Raw genomic sequence first — 18,866 nt, forward strand, 5'->3', positions numbered from 1 at the left:
CGTTTGCGGCCACAGAAACGCCCATTTGTACCCCTTACGAAAGAATCCCCTATCACTATAGCCCTGCCACTCTTCTTCCTCCCCCTATGCAGCTGAGCCACCCATGGGGCCATGAACTTGGCTCTTGCTGCCTTCCCCTGAGCCATCTCCCCCAATATCCAAAGTGGTAGATCTGTTAGAGAGGGGGGAAGGCCACAGGGGACTCCTGCACTACCGGCCTTCCTCTACTCTGCCTTGTGGTCACCCATTCCCTTCCTGCCTTTGCAGCATTTGCCTGCGACGTGAACACCTCACTAAACGTGCTATCTACGATAATCTCAGCATCGCGGATGTTCCACAGTGAATCCACCCGCAGCTCCAGCTCCGTAATGCGGGTAGCCAGTAGCTGCAGCTGGATACACTTCCTGCACACATGGTCATCAGGGACACTGGAAGCGTCCCTGATTTCACACATAGCGCAGGAGGGGCATATCACGGGTGCGAGCTCTCCTGCCATGACTTACCTTTAGATTATTTAGTTACTCACTTTAATTAAAAAATACTCATTACGCTGGGGGCCTTGTTCTACTCCAAACACTACCCACAACAATCCAAAGTTCTGAACTTTACTTTTGAAGCTAATACTTCAAAATAGTATAAACAGTAGCAAAAGTAGAAAAACTCACCTGAACCTAGTTACCAATCAGATGCTTCCCAGTGCCCGCGTCACTTTTTGATTCCTGACTTCACTTGGAATTCCACCGTCCGGGTCCTCCCCTCTCTCGCTCTTTTATGGCCGCTGCCGCCAGTCTCTGGGTCCTCCTCTTTCCTGCTCCCTCACGGCCGCTGTTGCCGATCTCTGGGTCCTCCTCTCTCCCACTGCCGCCGGTCTCTGGGTCCTCCTCTCTCCCGCTCCCTCACGGCCGCTGCCGCTGGTCTCTGGCTCCTCCTCTCTACTGCTCCTTCAGGGCCGCTGCCGCCGGTCTCTGGGTCCTCCTCTCTCCCGCTCCCTCACGGCCGCTGCCGCTGGTCTTTGGCTCCTCCTCTCTCCCACGGCCGCCGGTCTCTGGGTCCTCCTCTCTCCCGCTCCCTCACGGCCGCTGCCGCTGGTCTCTGGGTCCTCCTCTCTCCCACTGCCGCCGGTCTCTGGGTCCTCCTCTCTCCCAGCGCTGCCGGTCTCTGGGACCCCCTCTCACCCACTGCCGCCGGTCTCTGCGTCCTCCTCTCTCCCATTCCCTCACGGCCGCTGCCGCCTGTCTCTGGGTCCTCCTCTCTCCTGCTCCCTCATGGCCGCTGCGTTTCTGGGTGCCTTGGAACATTTTATTACATTAAAGATGCGATATAAATACAAGTTGTTGTTAACCTGGACATATATCACCGTTCCTTCTTCATCACTAGGTGAAAATCCTGCAACTCCTTCCGTAACACCATTGTGGGAGCACCTTCACCACACAGACTGCAACAGTTCAAGAAGAAGGCCCACCATCACCTTCTCAATGGGTAACTGGGGATTGGCAATATATGCTGGTCTGGCTAGTGACGCCCATATCCCAGGAATGAAGTAACAACATGTGTATATGTAAAATGGATTAAAAGCCTCTTCAGAAATACTTGTCAGTGAAAAAATACTCTCTTAACTTGAGTGGCTGGTGTCCATTTGGCAACCTCATCTCCCCTGCAATCTACCTCCCTTGACAGCCTCACATTGAAAATTATTGGGCCTGACTGGGCTCAAAATACTCAGGATTAAAGCCAGCAGCTGCTCCTCCATCCCCACTCCAGATCAAACTGATGGAACAAAAAAGATCGACACAGTAGGTCAGGAACCGACTTCCACATCCACCACCCACCCTGATAAAAGCAACTGTATTGTTATGCAGGCCTCCAGCTGCCAAGAATGAGGCACATTGGTTTTGTCACATGAACATTGATATTTAGCTGTTGCTGGAGCAAGGAAATGACTTGTTAAACAAATCAGCCGTGGCTGAAATAAGACATTGACATATTAACAGACATTAAAGGTGAGGACATGCATTCCAGGGCCTGCTAAGAAGGAGACAGTCCACAAGGGCCAGGACTGGTTAGACCAGCTGGTCACATAACTACCTGGCTGTTCCAGGGATTTCTTTTGAACTGGCCACAGAGGGTTTGAAGGCGGAAAGTCTGCTTGATACTGGACTGAGAAGATCTCTCCTGTCTGCTCCCATCTCTTTCTCACAAGCCTCTGAATCCACTGAAGACACAAGAACCCCAAGAAAGAAAAGTTTCCTACAGCGAACAAGGTTTAAGAAGAAAACTGGGCCCCAATGAAATCAAGATCTACCTACAATCAAGGGCTCTACAGTGAGCTCGAAGACCCAGAACAAAAACTCCTCAGATATTGCCTCAAACTTTTCCACTTTATTTTTTTCTTCTGCTCTTTTCTGTCTCTAATTGCATGTGTGTATCACGTATGCATGCTAGCGTGGGCGCGTTGTGTATCAGTTGGCATCAACCGAATTAGGAGTTTAAGTTCAAGTTTAACAAATTTCAAATTTTCTTTAAACCTAAGAAAACCTATTTGTGCTGGTTTCTTTGCCTTATAATTGGAAAGCGGTGAACAAGGGTTCACCAAGGGGAGCTAAAAACATGATGTAAAATGTAGGGAATATAGGGAAGGTGGGGATGTGGTAGGAATATGGGATTAGTGTAGGATTAGTATAAATGGGTGGTTCATGGTTGGTACAGACTCGGTGGGCCGAAGTGCCTGTTTCAGTGCTGTATCAATAAATAAAAAAATTAAACCTTGTTACAGTAAGAGCGGGTGAAGGTTAAGAGGGACGCCTAGACACCTTTCTCACCTGGTTGTAACAGCAGCTGTCAGTTGGTCCATCTGTGTTTCTTGACTCAGTTGTGTGTGCAACATCTGCAAAAAAAAAACAAAAGCAAAATATTGTGGATGTTCAGGCAGCATCTGTGGAGAGAGAAAGAGTTAATGTTTCAGGCACATCGAGCCACCGGAGCCTGCAGCCTGGAACTCGGAGTGGGAGAATGAGGAAGAATGAGGAGAGACAATATAGTCCAACACTCACAGCAACCTACAATCCACCGACATTACCGGGATAGGGAGACAGAGTTTAGAAATAAAAACAAGAAATGCTGGAACCACTCAGCAGGTCTGGCAGCATCTGTGAAAAGAGAAGCAGCGTTAACGTTTCGGGTCAGTGACCCTTCTTCAGAACTGACAAATATTAGAAAAGTCACAGATTATAAACAAGTGAGGTGGGGGTGGGGCAAGAGATAACAAAGGAGAAGGTGCAGATTGGACCAGGCCACATAGCTGACCAAAAGGTCACGGAGCAAAGGCAAACTGTATCTCTAATCTAATCTAAAAGATATGTTAATGGTGTGTTGAAAGCCAAAGCAGTTCAGAAACACTCAGCAACACGACTCCAGTAAAAGATCCCCGGAGGAAAAGGGGGAGCAGTGTGTGTACCTGCCCTGATATCCCCCTCCCCAGGCCTGTCAGTCAAACCCCCCCCACTCCGCCCAGTCCACAGCTCAGCCTATCAGCTTCCTGCACCTTGAGCCAGCCCTGCCCAGGTGTGGCCCAGTCCAAGGGGAGTCTTTGTGGAACCAGGGAGTGGGGGAGGGGGGACCTCCTGCCCTGTGCTGTGTCCCAAATGGTTCCTCCCTCCCCCAGGCCCCTTTATAACTGAGCTCAGTTTCCTTTAAAGTTTTCTCCTTTGATGTTACACTTTATTAATCTTTAATTCCTCCAAAAGAGCTGGAAATCTGGCGGCCGTTAATCCCGGGCCTGTCACCGGGAGAAGCCCCGCAGCTGCCGCCCCTCTCGCTGCAAACGCGGGACCGGGAGCTTCTGACTGGGAAGGATCGAGGCCTACACCGGGTGTTTCTGAAGCTTCCCCGCCCACCAGCTCCACCGATTCCCTTCGCCAAGCCGCCGCTTACCGGCTGCAGAAGCGTCTCTCCACCGCCATCACCCACTCGCTGCAAACACGCTTCAGTAAAACGCCTGCGCACTCACAAAGACAGCCTCACAATGTCCGGATGATTGACGGCTGCTCCGGACCAATAGCAAGAGGGGGCGGGACAGAACAGCGGGAGCACCGCCCCCTCCATGATGTGAGCCCCGCCCCTCCCTCGCTCCACACGGCTGGAGGACAGAAGGCCCGCTCTGTCCTGCAGTGCCATCCCCGCTCTTCCTATTGGTCCAGAGCTGCCGTCATTCAGCCGGGCGGGCGGTGTGAGGTGGGCATGCGCGGCCAGCTGGGATTCGAGGCAGAGTGAGTGGTTTGAACAGGGCAGGGCAGGGGAGGCTCCCATTCCCAGAATCGATTCCCCTGCAATCGCAGGAGGTGCAATACCTGCACTTTAGTACCTTCCTTCAATCATAAGGTCAGAAGTGGAGATGTTCGCTGATGATTGCACAATGTTCAGCACCATTTGCGACTCCTCACATACTGAAGCAGTCCGGATAAAAATGCAGCAAGACCTGGGCAATATCCAGGCTTGAGCTGATAAGTGGCAAGTAACATTAACACCACACAAGTGCCAGGCAATGACCATCTCCAACAGGAGAGAATCTAACCATCTCCCCTTGAGATTCAACGGCATTACCATCGCTGAATCCCCCACTATCAACATCCGAGGGGCTACCATTGACCAGAAACTGAACTCGAGTAGCCATGTAAATACTGGGGCTACAAGAGCAGGTTAGAGGCTAGGAATCCTGTGGTGAGTAACTCACTTCCTGACTCCCCAAAGTCTGTCCACTATCTACAAGGCACAAGTCAGGAGTGTGATGGAATACTCTCCACTTGCCTGGATGGGTGCAGCTCCAACAATATTCAAGAAGCTTGACACCAGCCAGGACAAAGCAGCACACTTGATTGGCACCCCATCTACAAACATTCAGCCTCTCCACCACCGACGCACAGTGGCAGCAGTGTGTACCATCTACAAGATGCACTGCACCAACGCACCAAGGCTCCTTAGAAAGCACCTTCCAAACCCGTGACCTCTACCACCACAAAAGACAAGAGCAGCAGATGCATGGGAACATCATCACCTGCAAGTTCCCATCCAAGTCACACACCATCCTGACTTGGAACTATATCGCCGTTCCTTCACCGTCGCTGCGTCAAAATCCTGGAACTTCCTTCCGAACAACACTGTGGGTGTACCTACCTCACAAGGACTTCAGCAGTTCAAGAAGGCAGCTCATTTCACCTTCTCAAGGGCAATTAGGAATGCTGGCCTAGCCAGAGATGCCCACATCCCATGAATGAATATAAAAGAAAATGACCTCCTCTCTCCTCAATGTCCAAAGGTCCTAAACACTCCTTTCAGGTGAAGCAGCGATTTACTTGTACTTCTTTCACTTTCTTCTTCTTTGGCCTCCTTGTCTCGAGAGACAATGGGTAAGTGCCTGGAGGTGGTCAGTGGTTTATGGAGCAGCGGCTGGAGTGGCTATAAAGGCCAATTCTGGAGTGACAGACTCTTCCACAGGCGCTGCAGATAAAATTGGTTGTCGGGGCTGTTACACAGTTGGCTCTCTCCTTGTACTTCTGTCTTTTTTCCTGCCAACTGCTCAGTCTCTTCGACTCACCACACTTTAGCCCCGCCTTTATGGCTGCCTGCCAGCTCTGGCGATCACTGGCAACTGACTCCCACGACTTGTGGTCAATGTCACAGGACTTCATGTCGCGTTTGCAGACGTCTGTAAAGCAGAGACGTGGACGGCCGGTGGGTCTGATAACAGTGACGAGCTCGCTGTACAATGCGCCCTTGGGGATCCTGCCATCTTCCATGCGGCTCACATGGCCAAGCCATCTCAAGCGCCACTGGCTCAGTAGGGTGTATATGCTGGGGATGATGGCCGCCTCGAGAACTTCTGCGTTGGAGATACGGTCCTGCCAACTGATGCCAAGGATTCTCTGGAGGCAGCGAAGATGGAATGAATTGAGACGTCGCTCTTGGCTGACATACATTGTCCAGGCCTCGCTGCCGGAAAGGACACAGGCTTGATACACTCAGACATTTGTGTTCTGTGTCAGTGTGCTATTTTCCCACAATCTCTTGGCCAGTCTGGATATAGCAGCGGACGCCTTTTCCATGCGCTTGTTGATTCCTGCATCGAGAGACAGGTTACTGGTGATAGTTGAGCTAAGGTCGGTGAACTCTGGAACCACTTCCAGAGTGTGGTCGCCGATATTGATGGATGGAGCATTTCTGACATCCTATCCCATGATGTTCGTTTTCTTGAGGCTGATGGTTAGGCCAAATTCGTTGCAGGCAGCCGCAATCCTGTCGATGAGTCTCTGCAGACACTCTTCAGTGTGAGATGTTAATGCAGCATCGTCAGCAAAGAGGAGTTCCCTGATGAGGACTTTCCGTACTTTGGTCTTCGCTCTTAGACGGGCAAGGTTGAACAACTTGCCATCTGATCTTGTGTGGAGGAAAATTCCTTCTTCTGAAGACTTGAACACATGAGAGCAGCAGGGAGAAGAAGATGCCAAACAGTGTAGGTGCGAGAACACAGCCCTGTTTCACGCCACTCAGGATAGGAAAGGGGTCTGATGAGGCACCGCGATGCTGACTTGTGCTTTTCATATTGTCATGGAATGAGGTGATGATACTTAATAGCTTTGGTGGACATCCGATCTTTGCTAGTAGTCTGAAGAGACCACATCTGCTGACGAGGTCAAAGGCTTTGGTGAGATCTATGAAAGCAACGTAGAGGGGCATCTGTTGTTCATGGCATTTCTCCTGTAGCTGGCAAAGGGAGGCATGTCAATGGTGGATCTCTCTGCTCGAAAGCCACACTGTGCCTCAGGGTAGACACGCTCAGCCAGCTTCTGGAGTCTGTTTAAAACGACTCTAGCGAAGATTTTCCCCACCATGCTGAGCAAGGAGATTCCACGGTAGTTGTTGCAGTCACCGCGGTCACCCTTGTTCTTATAGCAAGTGATGATACTGGCATCACGCATGTCCTGTGTTACTGCTCTCTTGTCCCAGCACAGGCAAAGCAGTTCATGGAGTGCTGGGAGTAGAGCAGGCTTGGCACTCTTGATTATTTCAGGGGTAATGCCCAGGGGCTTTCCCACTGGCTAGAGAATCAATGGCATCACTGAGTTCTGACTTTATTGGCTGTTCGTCCAGCTCATCCATGACTGGCAGAGACTGTGCTGCATTGAGGGCAGTATCAGTGACAACATTTTCCCTGGAGTACAGTTCTAGGTAGTGCTCCACCCAACGGTCCATCTGCTTGCGTTGGTCAGTGATTGTGTCCCCTGATTTAGACTTGGGTGGGGGTGGGGGGGGGGGGGGTGGGGGGGAGGCTGGTGATCTTCCTCATGGTTGGCCCAAAAGCTCTCTTAATGCCAATCATACATTCCTCTGATGTTTCCAGTGTCAGAGGCCAGCTGAATACGACTGCATATGTGTTGCCCGTAGTCATTTGCACAGCGCCTGGCCATTCTTTGTGCAGCCCTTCTAACTACTTTAAGTGGCACGGCTGTTCTTTCAATTTAGTATACTATATTCACTGCTCACAATGTGGTCTCCTCTACACTGGGGAGACCAAAGGCAGACTGGGTGACCACTTTGCTGAACACCTCCACTCAGTCCAAAAGCATGACCCCGAGCCTCCGGTTGTTTACCATTTCAACACATCTCCCTGCTTTCATGCCCACATCTCTGTCCTGGGCTTGCTGCAGTGTTCCAGTGAACGTCATTGCAAGCTCAAGGAACAGCATCTCATTTACCGATTAGGCATGCTGCAGCTGCCGGACTGAACATTGAGTTCAATCATTTCAGAGCTTGTCTCTCTTTTTATTTTCAGATATTTTTTTCTTTTTTATGTTTATTTTCTTTTAGTTTGTTTTCTCATTCATTTTTTATAACCATGTGCCTGCCCACTTTTTTTTCATGTCTGTGCTTTGGGCCAGGGCTGTTCATTTTTCTGTTAATTAACACCCTATCTGTACTAACGCTTTGTCTTTCAGCACACCATTAACATACCGTTTGCCTTTGTTCCATGACCTTCTGGTCAGTTACTCTCTGTGACCTTGTCCTATCAACACCTTGCCTTTTGTTATCTCTTGCAACGCCCCCACTTTATTTGCTTAAAACCTATTGCATTTCTAACCTTTGCCAGTTCTGATGAAAGGTCACTGATCTGAAATGTTAACTCTGCTTCTCTCTCCACAGATGCTGCAAGACCTGCTGTGTATTTACAGCATTTCTTGTTTTTATATCAGATTTCCAGCATCTGCAGTATTTTGCTTTTATTTTAGTGTTTAATTCACTGCCACATCTCTTCCAGGAATGCCTACCTTGAAGAAGTTCTGCTCTTCTCTCTGACATGATTTTCATTTGTCTCTTTTACCTTGTTCACCTTCATTGCTTTCTATTTCCCTCCTGGTGTTTGACAAAGTGTCTACCAAAACGCGCTTTCAGAGCCACATCTCCTTCCTCAGCGACTGTCTCCGGCTCCGACTTATTCCACGTGGATTCCAACTGGCGTTTCATCCTTCGTGTTTTGAATCCACCCAGGATCATAGGTATCTCCGAGAAATACAACGTTCCTCGGACTGCTGTTCTCGCCACATCCTGAGATCCACACTCAGTGCCATGTGCAGCCACATGTACACAGTGGACCTCTCTCTCCAGAAGCACCGCCTAACCTCATCTCAAAGCTGTTCTACGCCACAGTTTTATTTCATCCTTCGTCTCATCCGACACATTAACAAAAAACTTTTTCTTCCTTTCAGGTGTTAAGGAACGCAAACTCCAGCAGCTGATGGGGACTAATGCCACTCCAGATCCTTCTTCCCCTTCACTTCCATCTGACCCCATCCGGTTTATTCGCTATACCCTCTGACCTTTGCCTCTCTGATGCTGAATGTTCTGTACTCAACAAAGGACTCAGTTTTATCCTCTTACACCCCCACCTCAATGAATTTTGCACCCGGCATGACGTTGAGCTCATCTTCCATTGCCTTCGCCTACGGACTCACTTCTTTGACCAGCAGTCCTCCCCCCCTCCCCCGCCCCACCACCGACCAGCAGACCCATTCACCCACCTCCGACATCCTCCACCTAGACCCCTCCCTCTGGCCGATTACCCACTCTTGATCTTTTCATTGAAACTTGTTGGCAAGACATCGGCCATCTCAATTTCTCTGCCCCCCTCACTCACTCTAACCTGTCTCCCTCTGAACTTGCTGCACTCTGTTTTCTCAGGTCTAACCCTGACATTGTCATCAAACCTGCAGACAAGGATGGTGCTGTTGTTGTCTGGAATACCGACCTCTACCTTGTAGTGGCTCAGTGCCAACTCTCAGACACTTCTTCCTACTTCCCCCTGGACCATGACCCCACCACTGAACATCAAGCAACTGTCCACAGGACTGTCACTGACCTCATCTCCTCTGAAGATCTTCCCTCTTCAGCTTCCAACCACATAGTCCCGCAACCCAGGACAGCCCGCTTCTACCTTCTTCCCAAAATCCACAAACAGGACTGCCCCAGCAGACCCATTGTTTCAGCCTGCTCCTGCCCCACTGAACTTATTTCTTCCTATCTTGACTCTATCTTCCCAGTCCAGTCTCTTCCCAGTGACATCCGTAACTCTTCTGACGCCCTACGTCATTTTGACAATTTCCAGTTTCCTGGCCCCAACTGCCTCCCCTTCACTATGGATGTCCAATCGCTCTACACCTCCATCCCCCACCAGGACGGTTTGAGGGCTGTCCGCTTCTTCCTTGAACAGAGGCCCAACCAGTCCCCATCCTCCACCACCCTCCTCTGCCTGGCTGAACCTGTTCTCACATTAAACAAATTCTCCTTCAACTCCACTCATTTCCGTCAAGTAACAGGGGTTGCTATGGGTACCCGCTTGGGTCCTAGTTATGCCTGTCTTTTTGTGGGATATGTAGAACATTCCTTGTTCCAGTCCTACCCAGGCCCCCTCCCCCAACTCTTTTTCCGGTATATTGATGACTGTATCGGTGTCATTTCCTGTTCCTGCCCCAAACTTTAAAACATTTATCAACTTTGCTTCCATTACATGGTCCATCTCCGACACTTCCCTTCCCGTCCTCGACTTCTCTATCTCCATCTCTGGGGATAGGTTGTCTACTAATATTCATTATAAGCCCACCGACTCCCACAGCTACCTCGACTACACATATTCACACCCTGCCTCCTGTAAGGACTCCATTCCATTCTCCAAGTTTCTCCATCTCTGACGCATCTGCTCTGATGACGCTACCTTCCATGACAGCACTTCTGATATGTCTTCCTTTTTCCTCAACCGAGGATCACCCCCCACCCCCCCATGGTTGACAGGGCCCTAAACCATGTCTGGCCCATTTCCCGCACCTCCCCTCACCCCTTAACCTCCCTTCCAGAACTGCAACAGGGTTCCCCTTGCCGTCACCTTCCACCCCACCAGCCTCCATATCCAAAGGATTATCCTCCACCATTTCCGCCAGGTCCAGCGTGATGCCACTACCAGTCCAAACGCATCTTCCCCGTCAGCATTCCGAAGGGATCATTCCCTCCGTGACACCCTCGTCCACTCCTCCATTACCCCCAACACCTCGTCCCCTTCCTACGGCACATTCCCATACAATCGCAGGAGGTGTAATACCTGCACTTTTACCTCCTCTTTCCGAGGCCCAAATACTCCTTTCAGGTGAAGCAGTGATTTACTTGTACTTATTCACTGATCACAATGTGGTCTTCTCCACGTTGGGGAGACCAAACGCAGATTGGGTGACCACTTTGCAGAACATCTCTGCTTAGTCCCAAAGCATGACCCTGAGCTTCCGGTTGATTGCCATTTCAACACTCCCCCCTGCTCTCATGCCCGCATCTCTGTCCTGGGATTGCTGCAGTGTTCCAGTGAATATCAACGCAAGCTCGAGGAACAGCATCTCATCTACATGCTGCATCCTGCCGGACTGAACATTGAGTTCAATAATTTCAGAGCATGACAGGCCCCCTTTTCATTTTGTTATTTTTTAAAATTCGGCCCTTCGAGCCTGCTCCACCATTCATTATGATCATGGCTGATCATCCAACTCAGTAACCTGTTCCCGCTTTCTCCCCATACCCTTTGATCCCTTTAGACCCAAGAGATATATCTAACCCCTTCTTGAAAACGGACAATGTTTTGGCCTCAACTGCTTTCTGTGGTAGTGAATTACTCAGGCTCACGACCCTCTGGGTGAAGAAATTTCTCCTCATCTCAGTCCTGCAAGGTTTACCCTGCATCCTTAGACTGTGACCCCTGGTTCTGGACTCCCCCACCATCGGGAACATCCTTCCTGCATCTATCCTGTCAAGTCCTGTTAGAATTTTATAGGTTTCTATGAGATCCCCCCCTCACTCTTCTGAACTCCAGCGAATATAATCCTAACCAACTCAATCTCTCCTCATGCATCAGTCCCGCCAATCCAGGAATCCAACTGGTAAACCTTCACTGCACTCACTCGATAGAAAGAACATCCTTCCTCAGATAAGGAGACCAAAACTGCACACAATATTCCAGGTGTGGCCTCACCAAGACCCTGTATAATTTGCAGCAAGACATCTCGGCTCCTGTACTTCAATCCACTCGCTATGAAGACCAACACCCCATTTGCCTTTTTTACCGCCTGTTGCACCTGCATGCTTACCTTCAGTGACTGGTATACGAGAACACCCAGGTCTCGTTGCATATTCCCCTCTCTCAGTTTATAGCCGTTCAGATAATAATCTGCCTTCCTGTTTTTGTTACCAAAGTGGATAACCTCACATTTATCCACATTATACTGCATCTGACATGCGTTAGCCCACTCACTCAACTTGTCCAAATCACCTTGTGCATCCTCCTCACAACTCACCCTCCCACCCAGTTTTGTGACATCTGCAAATTTGGAGATAATACATTTAGTTCCCTCATCTAAATCATGAACGTATATTGTGAATAGCTGGGGTCCTAGCACCAATCCCTGCAGTACCCCACTAGTCACTCCCTGCCATTCCAAAAAAGAACCATTTATCACTACTCTTTGTTTCCTGTCTGCCAACCAATTTTCTATCCATCGCAATACACTACCCCCAATCCCATGCGCTTTAATTTTACACTCTAGTCTCTTATGTGAGACTTTGTCAAAAGCCTTCTGAAAGTCCAAATAAACCACATCCACTGGCTCCCCCTCATCAACTCTACTAGTTATATCCTCAAAGAATTCTAGTAGATTTGTTAAGCATGATTTCCCTTTCATAAATCCGTGCTGACTCTACCCGATTCTATCACTGTTCTCCAAGTGCTCTGCTATAAAATCTTTGATAATGGACTCTAGAATTTTCCCCACTACCGACGTCAGGCTGACTGGTCTATAATTCCCTGCTTTCTCTCTACCTCCCTTTTTAAATAGTGGAGTTACATTAGCTACCCTCCAATCTGTAGGAACTGTTCCAGCGTCTATAGAATCTTGGAAGATGACCACCAATGCATCCACTATTTCTCGGGCCACTTCCTTAAGTACTCTGGGATGCATTCCATCAGGCCCTGGGGATTTATCAGCCTTCAATCCCATCAATTTCCATTCCCTCGCCTTCTCCCTGTAACCCTGCAAATTCTTCCTTTTCATATAACAGTCTAATTCCCTTTTGAAAGCTTCAATTGAACCTGCTTCCACCACATTCTCAGGCAGTGCATTCCCGACCTTATCCACCTGCTGCGTGAAAAGATTTTTCCTCATGTTATTTTTGCTTCTCTTCCCAAATACTTTAAATCTGTGCCCTCTCGTTCTTGATTCTTTCACATGTAGGAACCGTTTCTCTCTATCTGCTGTGTCCAGACCCCACTTGATTTTGAATACCTTGATCAAATGACCACTCAGCCTTCTCTTCAAGGTAAACATTTCTAAATTCTTCAATGTATCTTCATAACTCAAGTTTCTCATCCTTGGAACCATTATCGTGATTTTCTTTCTGTACTCTTTCCAATGCCCTTGCGTCCTTCTGAAAGTGCAGCACCCGGAATTGGATGCTATATACCAGCTGAGGTGGAACTAGTGTCTTATAGAAGTTCAACATAACTTCCTTGCTCTTGTACTCTATGCCCCTATTAATAAAGCCCAGGATATTGTACGCTTTATTAACTGCTCTCTCAACCTGTCCTGCCACATTCAGTGACTTATGTCTCTGTGCTCCTGCACCCCTTTAGAACTGTACCTTTTATTTTATATTGTCTCTCCATGTTCTTTCTACCAAAATGAATCAGTTTGCACTTCTCTGAACTGAGCCTCATCTGCCACCTGTCTGCCCATTCCACCAACTTGTCTCTGTCCTTTTGAAGTTCTACACTAGCCTTCTCACAGTTCACAATGCTTCCAAGTTTCATGTCATCTGCAAACTTTGAAATTGTGCCCAGTAAACCAAGGCTTAGGTCATTAATATATAGGCTGTTTTTGCTGACAACATATCCACTAGGTGGCTCTATACTGGTCTTCTTTGGCCTCCTTATCTCGAGAGACAATGGGGAAGCGCCTGTACTGGTACATGCGCAAATGCAGCTGGTTTCACTGAAACGTCACTGTCTGCGACGTTCAGGCAGCTGCCAGGTTTAAAGATGGCGCTGCTCAATTTATCACAGAAAAACATCAACCCATGGCAGCACATAGGGACATGTTTTAATACGTGGAGAACATTGCGCTGTTTAAAATCTCAACAGAAGGACAGCAGCTCTGACAGTGCTGTACACCCTCTGTAATTCTGTGAGGTTTCAGTGCCATCCTGCTCTCCGCCTGCTCACTCCCCACTTCCCCCCCCTCCCCGCTGCACACTCTTCGGCCAGTCCCCCAACCCCCCTCCCCCATCCCTCCAGACGCTAGCTCTAGGCTGCAGGCCGCTTCTCTCCTCTCGGTCACTCGCTCCTACATCGCCCCGTCGCCCCTCACTGCCCACTTTGTTTCTTTGGGTGGAGCGAGTGGCCCGTGGCCTAGTGCTAGAATCTGGAGGGATGGGGGAAGTGGGGAGTGAGTGACTGGAGAGCAGGGGTGGCGGGGGGACCAGGGAGCAAGCAGCCTGGAGTGAGTGGCCGAGGGGCGAGAGTGATTTCCTGCTCATGCGCCGGTTAGCATTTCCCTGCACCTGCGTCAGTTAGTTCTGGCAAGGCAAGACGTAGGCTGCACATGCGCAGTGTTTCAGTGTGCAGGAGACCATTTGTGCATGTGCACAGGTTGGAGCGCTATGATGACATCAGCGGGCCGCTGCGTTGTCAGGAGTCACTTTGTTTGAGGAATGGCATTTCATTCCACCAACAGTGGAGGTGTTATGATCCTGGTGTTTTTTTGGGGGGAAATCTGCGATGTGTCTTTCAGTCAGCAAGGGATCTATACGACCTTAAGAACAAGCAAGCCTCAGGAGTTATCAAGACGGTGCATTCTGGTTGCCGTTAGATACAACCCTACAGAGAGGGAACCAATCAATTTTTGCTAGTGCATCTTGGTTGCCTTGGTTCTGCCACTCAGAGACTGAGGCTAAATATATAATGTTATGATTAATTTTTGAAACTAGCTGAAGAACTGTTTTTTGAGAGACACAGACACACAGGCTATCTGCCAGCATATACTGAAGGAAATAAGAGAGCTCTCCCTCTCTCTGTTTAAACCTTTTATTATACTCTCAGAATTCTAAAAAATCAAGCCTGATTCATTTCTTAAAATAAAATAACTAATTACTTTAATTACTGAACTGTAATTGCTGTGTTCATTGCTGGAGAAGAAGAAATGCTTCACTTTCGCTGCCGATCTACATTACTGACTGTTCTATTGTGAAGAACCTTTTTTCCCAACGGATGGCTGCAAGGACTTCAAGAAACTTTGGACTGTTCCACATTGGAAGATGCCACTTCGACAGGAGCATAAATCTGCAAGGACTTTGTTTGTTTTTTAATATTGTTTATATCTTAGTAGTGTTTAAGAATTTAGTTTTCTCTAGTAAGCAGTTAATTTGTTGATCAAAAGGTACCTGGTTTGGTTCCCTTCATTCAAGGGTTAATAGGTGGTTCAATTCGGCTGTGGATTTCTTTAATTTGGGAAGTTTAAAGTGATATGTTAGGCGATCTGTGGAGTGGGGGGATTGAATTGACAGTGCGTTGATTCCACCACAACCAGAATTATATATTTTGATTGGAGGCTTTGTCTGGAGCGGTTGGTTGTAATACTATCCACTTTCTATTAGCATGCTGGAAGGTTTTTGCGTTTTCTTTTATATTAACTCATATTCTCATATCCTTTGCTAGTCTTATTTTTTTCTTCACTTCCTCTATCAACTTATTGTAGTTGGCCTTGATCTCGCTTCCAAGAATTCACCTGATATGCATCATCCATCCTCTTTTTTGCTTCATCATATTCTCTATCTCCCTCATCAGCCAAGGAGCCATGACTTTGGTTCCCCTAACCTTCCATTCTGTTGGGATGTACCTAGCCTGTACCTGAATCATCTCCTCCTTAAAGATCACACATTGTTCAGTTACCATTCTTTTCCTGTCAGTCTTTAGTTCCATTTTACCCTGGTTACATACCATCCCATTCCATTGAAGTTAACCCTTCTCGGATTTAGAAGTTTTACTTTAGGTTGTTCTTGGTCTTCTCCATTACTAATCTAAACGTTCTGATGCGATGACCACTCTTACCCAAATCTTCACCCACAGAACTTAGTCAACTTGGCCCACTTCAATCCCAAGCACCAGATCTAAAACTACTCCTTTCCTACTTGGGCTGAGAACATAATGGTCAAGATGTTCTCTTGAACCCATTTCAGAAATTCGTTGCCCTTCTCACTATTAACTCTAAACTTATTACAATCGATAATTGGGTGCACCATATTGACATGCTCTTCACCTCAGTCAGAAACATCGTGTGCAGGTCATGAATCACGATCCCCACATGCAAAACAAGGGCCAGGCAATTGTTTATCCCCATAATTTCAATGTCACCTGTTACTGACAAAATGTCTACACTTATCGTATGTCTTGTCTCATATTAATCACATGTTGTATTCCAAAATGTTGTTTTATGAATGGCATCTGTCGAATTAGCATTGTAGGAATCAATATTAACTGCTTTACTGTGCCTCTCGGGAGTATCTCCTATAGATCGACCACTTAGTGAAACATTGCTTCAGCAGAATCGTTTTGCATTTATCCCATTCAAGCGCTGCCATCTCCTCTGGCTCTTCTGTTCTGGACAAGGTGAAATAATTTGTCGAGCTCGACCTGATCAAGTCCCTTTAGAATATTGAAAACAACAGGAACATCATCTCTCAAGTTTTTATTTTTTATTTTTTTTTCCAGTGACAACATGCTCAATTTACAATTACTCCTCACAATCATCTTTTTTGCCCCCAAAAAGTACTTTAGTCATAAAATCTGTAAAAATATATTACAAAAAATTCAAATTGGACATTTCATAAAGTACAATGAAGATCAGTTTCCTTCGTAACAGTACTACTTTTGTCATTTCAAGTTATACTTACACTGTACAGTTGCATGACATACCAAAAACATTCTTAGGTGCGTACAGCCGGAGGGGATTTACATGGTTTGCAGCCCCTCGGTCTACTATGGCGGGAGGAACCTACACAGTGGCCTTTACTCATTGAGACTTTGCGACAGCTTCGCCAAGCTTTATTGCATCCCTCAGCACATAGTCCTGGACCTTGGAATATGCCATTCTGAAACACTCGGTCGTGGACATCTCTTTGCATTGGAAGACCAGCAAGTTACGGGCAGACAAAAGTGCGCCTTTCACCGAGTTGATGGTCCTCCAGCAACAGTCAACGTTTATCTCAGTGTGCGTCCCTTGGGAACAGCCCTAAGAGCATAGAGTCCTGTGTTGCAAAGCTGCTCAGGATGAACTTCGGCAAAAACCCGCTTCGAGAAACAAAATTCTCCTAATTTCTGTCCTCACTCAGTGCCAACTGCCACTACATGTACAAACTTGACTTCACTCTCCAGAAGCACCACCTCACCTTATCTCAAAGCTGTTCTGCTCCACCGTTTCATTTCATCCACTTCTGATGAAAGGTCACAGATCTGAACCATTAAATCTGCTTCGCTATCCACGGATGCTGCCTGACCTACTTAGTAGTTCCAACACTTTCTGTTTTTATTACAAATGTAAGGAGGTTATACGTCAGTTATGTAGGGCATCGGTGAGACTACGTCTAGAGTACTGTGTACAGTATTGGTCTTCTTACTTAAGGAAGGATTTAAATGCTTTGGAGGCAGTTCAGAGAAAGTTTACCAGATAAATACCTGGAATGGGCGGCTTATCTTATGAAGAAATGTTGGACAGGCTAGGCTTGTATCCACTGGAGTTTAGAAGAGTAAAAGGCGAATTAATTGCAACATATAAGATAATGAGGGGTCGTGACAGGGTGATTGGAAAAAGATATTTCCCCTTGTGGGAGAATCTAGAACTATGGGTCACTATTTAAAAATAAGGTGTCGTTCATTTAAGACAGAAATTCTGAGAATTTTGTTTCACTTATAGGGTCGTGAGTGTTTGGAACTCTCCTCCGCAAAGGCAGTGGAAGCAGAGTCTTTAAATATTTTTGAGGCAGAGACTCTTGCTAAGCAAGGGAATGGAAGGTTATCTGGGGTAAGCGGGAAGGTGAAGTAAATCCATAATCCATAACCCACAAAGGCTCCTTAGACAGCACCTTCCAAACCCGCGACCTCTACCACCTCGAAGGACAAGAGCAGCAGATGCATGGGAACACCACCATCTGCAAGTTCCCGTCCAAGTCACACACCATCCTGACTTGGAACTATATCGCTGTCCCTTCACTGTCGCTGGGTCAAAATCCTGGAACTCCCTTCCTAACAGCACTGTGGGTGTACCTACCTCACATGGACTGCAGCGGTTCAAGAAGGCCGCTCACCACCACCTTCTCAAGGGCAATTAGGGATGCGCAATAAATGCTGGCATAGCCAGTGACGCCCACATCCCATGAATGAATTAAAAAAATGAATTGAATGTTAGAGCAGACTTGAGGGGCCGAGTGGCCTATTCCTACTCCTAATTCATATGCTCACACGTTCGTATGTTCGCTGTGCAAACCAATGTATTTAGTAGTTGTGATTTCTCCCTTGTTACGCTGCATCTTTACATTTGGCAATTCTTCAACTGCTGGTGGCAGAGTGGATAGTTTTAAAGCAGTCCCACATGCTAGATCGGTGAGGCAAATGAACAAATGATCAAGCTGGAATGGCATACAAATGCGTTAAATGTAGGTAGGCTCGTGGTTTCCAGGTTAATGTGTGCACATGAATTCAGTTATCGGAATGTAAGAATATGAGAAGTCTATTTAGTCCATTGAGCTATTCAATGAGATTATTGCCGAACTGTGATTGAACTCCATATTTGCCCTTTATCCATGAATAACTTAGGTTAACAAAAAAATGTATCAATCGAAGAGTCAAGTTTAACACTTGATACAGTATCAATTGCAGTTTGTAGAAGAAAGTTCCAAAATTCTCCTACCCTCTGAGTATCAAACTATCTGCTAATTTCACTCTAGACAGTTCTGGCTCCAATTTTTAGACTATGCCATCCTTTCTCCCCACTTTAAAGGGAAGCAAGCAAAGAATTAGCGGAAGCTCTAGCCATCATTTTCCAATCCTTTCTGGCTACAGCCGTGGTGCTGGAGGATTGGATGCCTGCTAACGTTCAACCGTTGTCTAAAAAAGAAGGAAGAGATAGACTGAATAATTAGAGGCCAGTCAGCCCTAACTCGGTGGTCGACAAATTATTGGAAACATTTGTTAGGGACATATACATTTTTATTTAGAACGTAAGGATTAACAGGGACAGTTG

General features: G+C 47.4%; 1 protein-coding gene and 1 long non-coding RNA gene across 2 annotated transcripts in view; one reads left to right on the forward strand and one right to left on the reverse strand.

Moving 5' to 3' along the window:
- Nucleotides 1-4,015, reverse strand: part of LOC137349309 (uncharacterized) — a 6,080-nt gene extending 2,065 nt beyond the window's left edge. The window contains exons 1-2 of the long non-coding RNA XR_010969318.1: nt 3,931-4,015; nt 2,820-2,884 (exon numbers count right to left, since the gene is read on the reverse strand). This is a non-coding gene — a long non-coding RNA (uncharacterized lncRNA). The remainder of the gene's footprint in view (nt 1-2,819; nt 2,885-3,930) is intronic.
- LOC137349258 (zinc finger protein 16-like) overlaps nt 1-18,866 on the forward strand; it is an 824,782-nt gene that overhangs the window by 330,566 nt on the left and 475,350 nt on the right. The gene's annotated exons all lie outside the window — the stretch shown is intronic.

This window comes from Heterodontus francisci, chromosome 34 (genome assembly GCF_036365525.1).
Source record: "Heterodontus francisci isolate sHetFra1 chromosome 34, sHetFra1.hap1, whole genome shotgun sequence".
Taxonomy (NCBI): Eukaryota; Metazoa; Chordata; class Chondrichthyes; order Heterodontiformes; family Heterodontidae; genus Heterodontus; species Heterodontus francisci.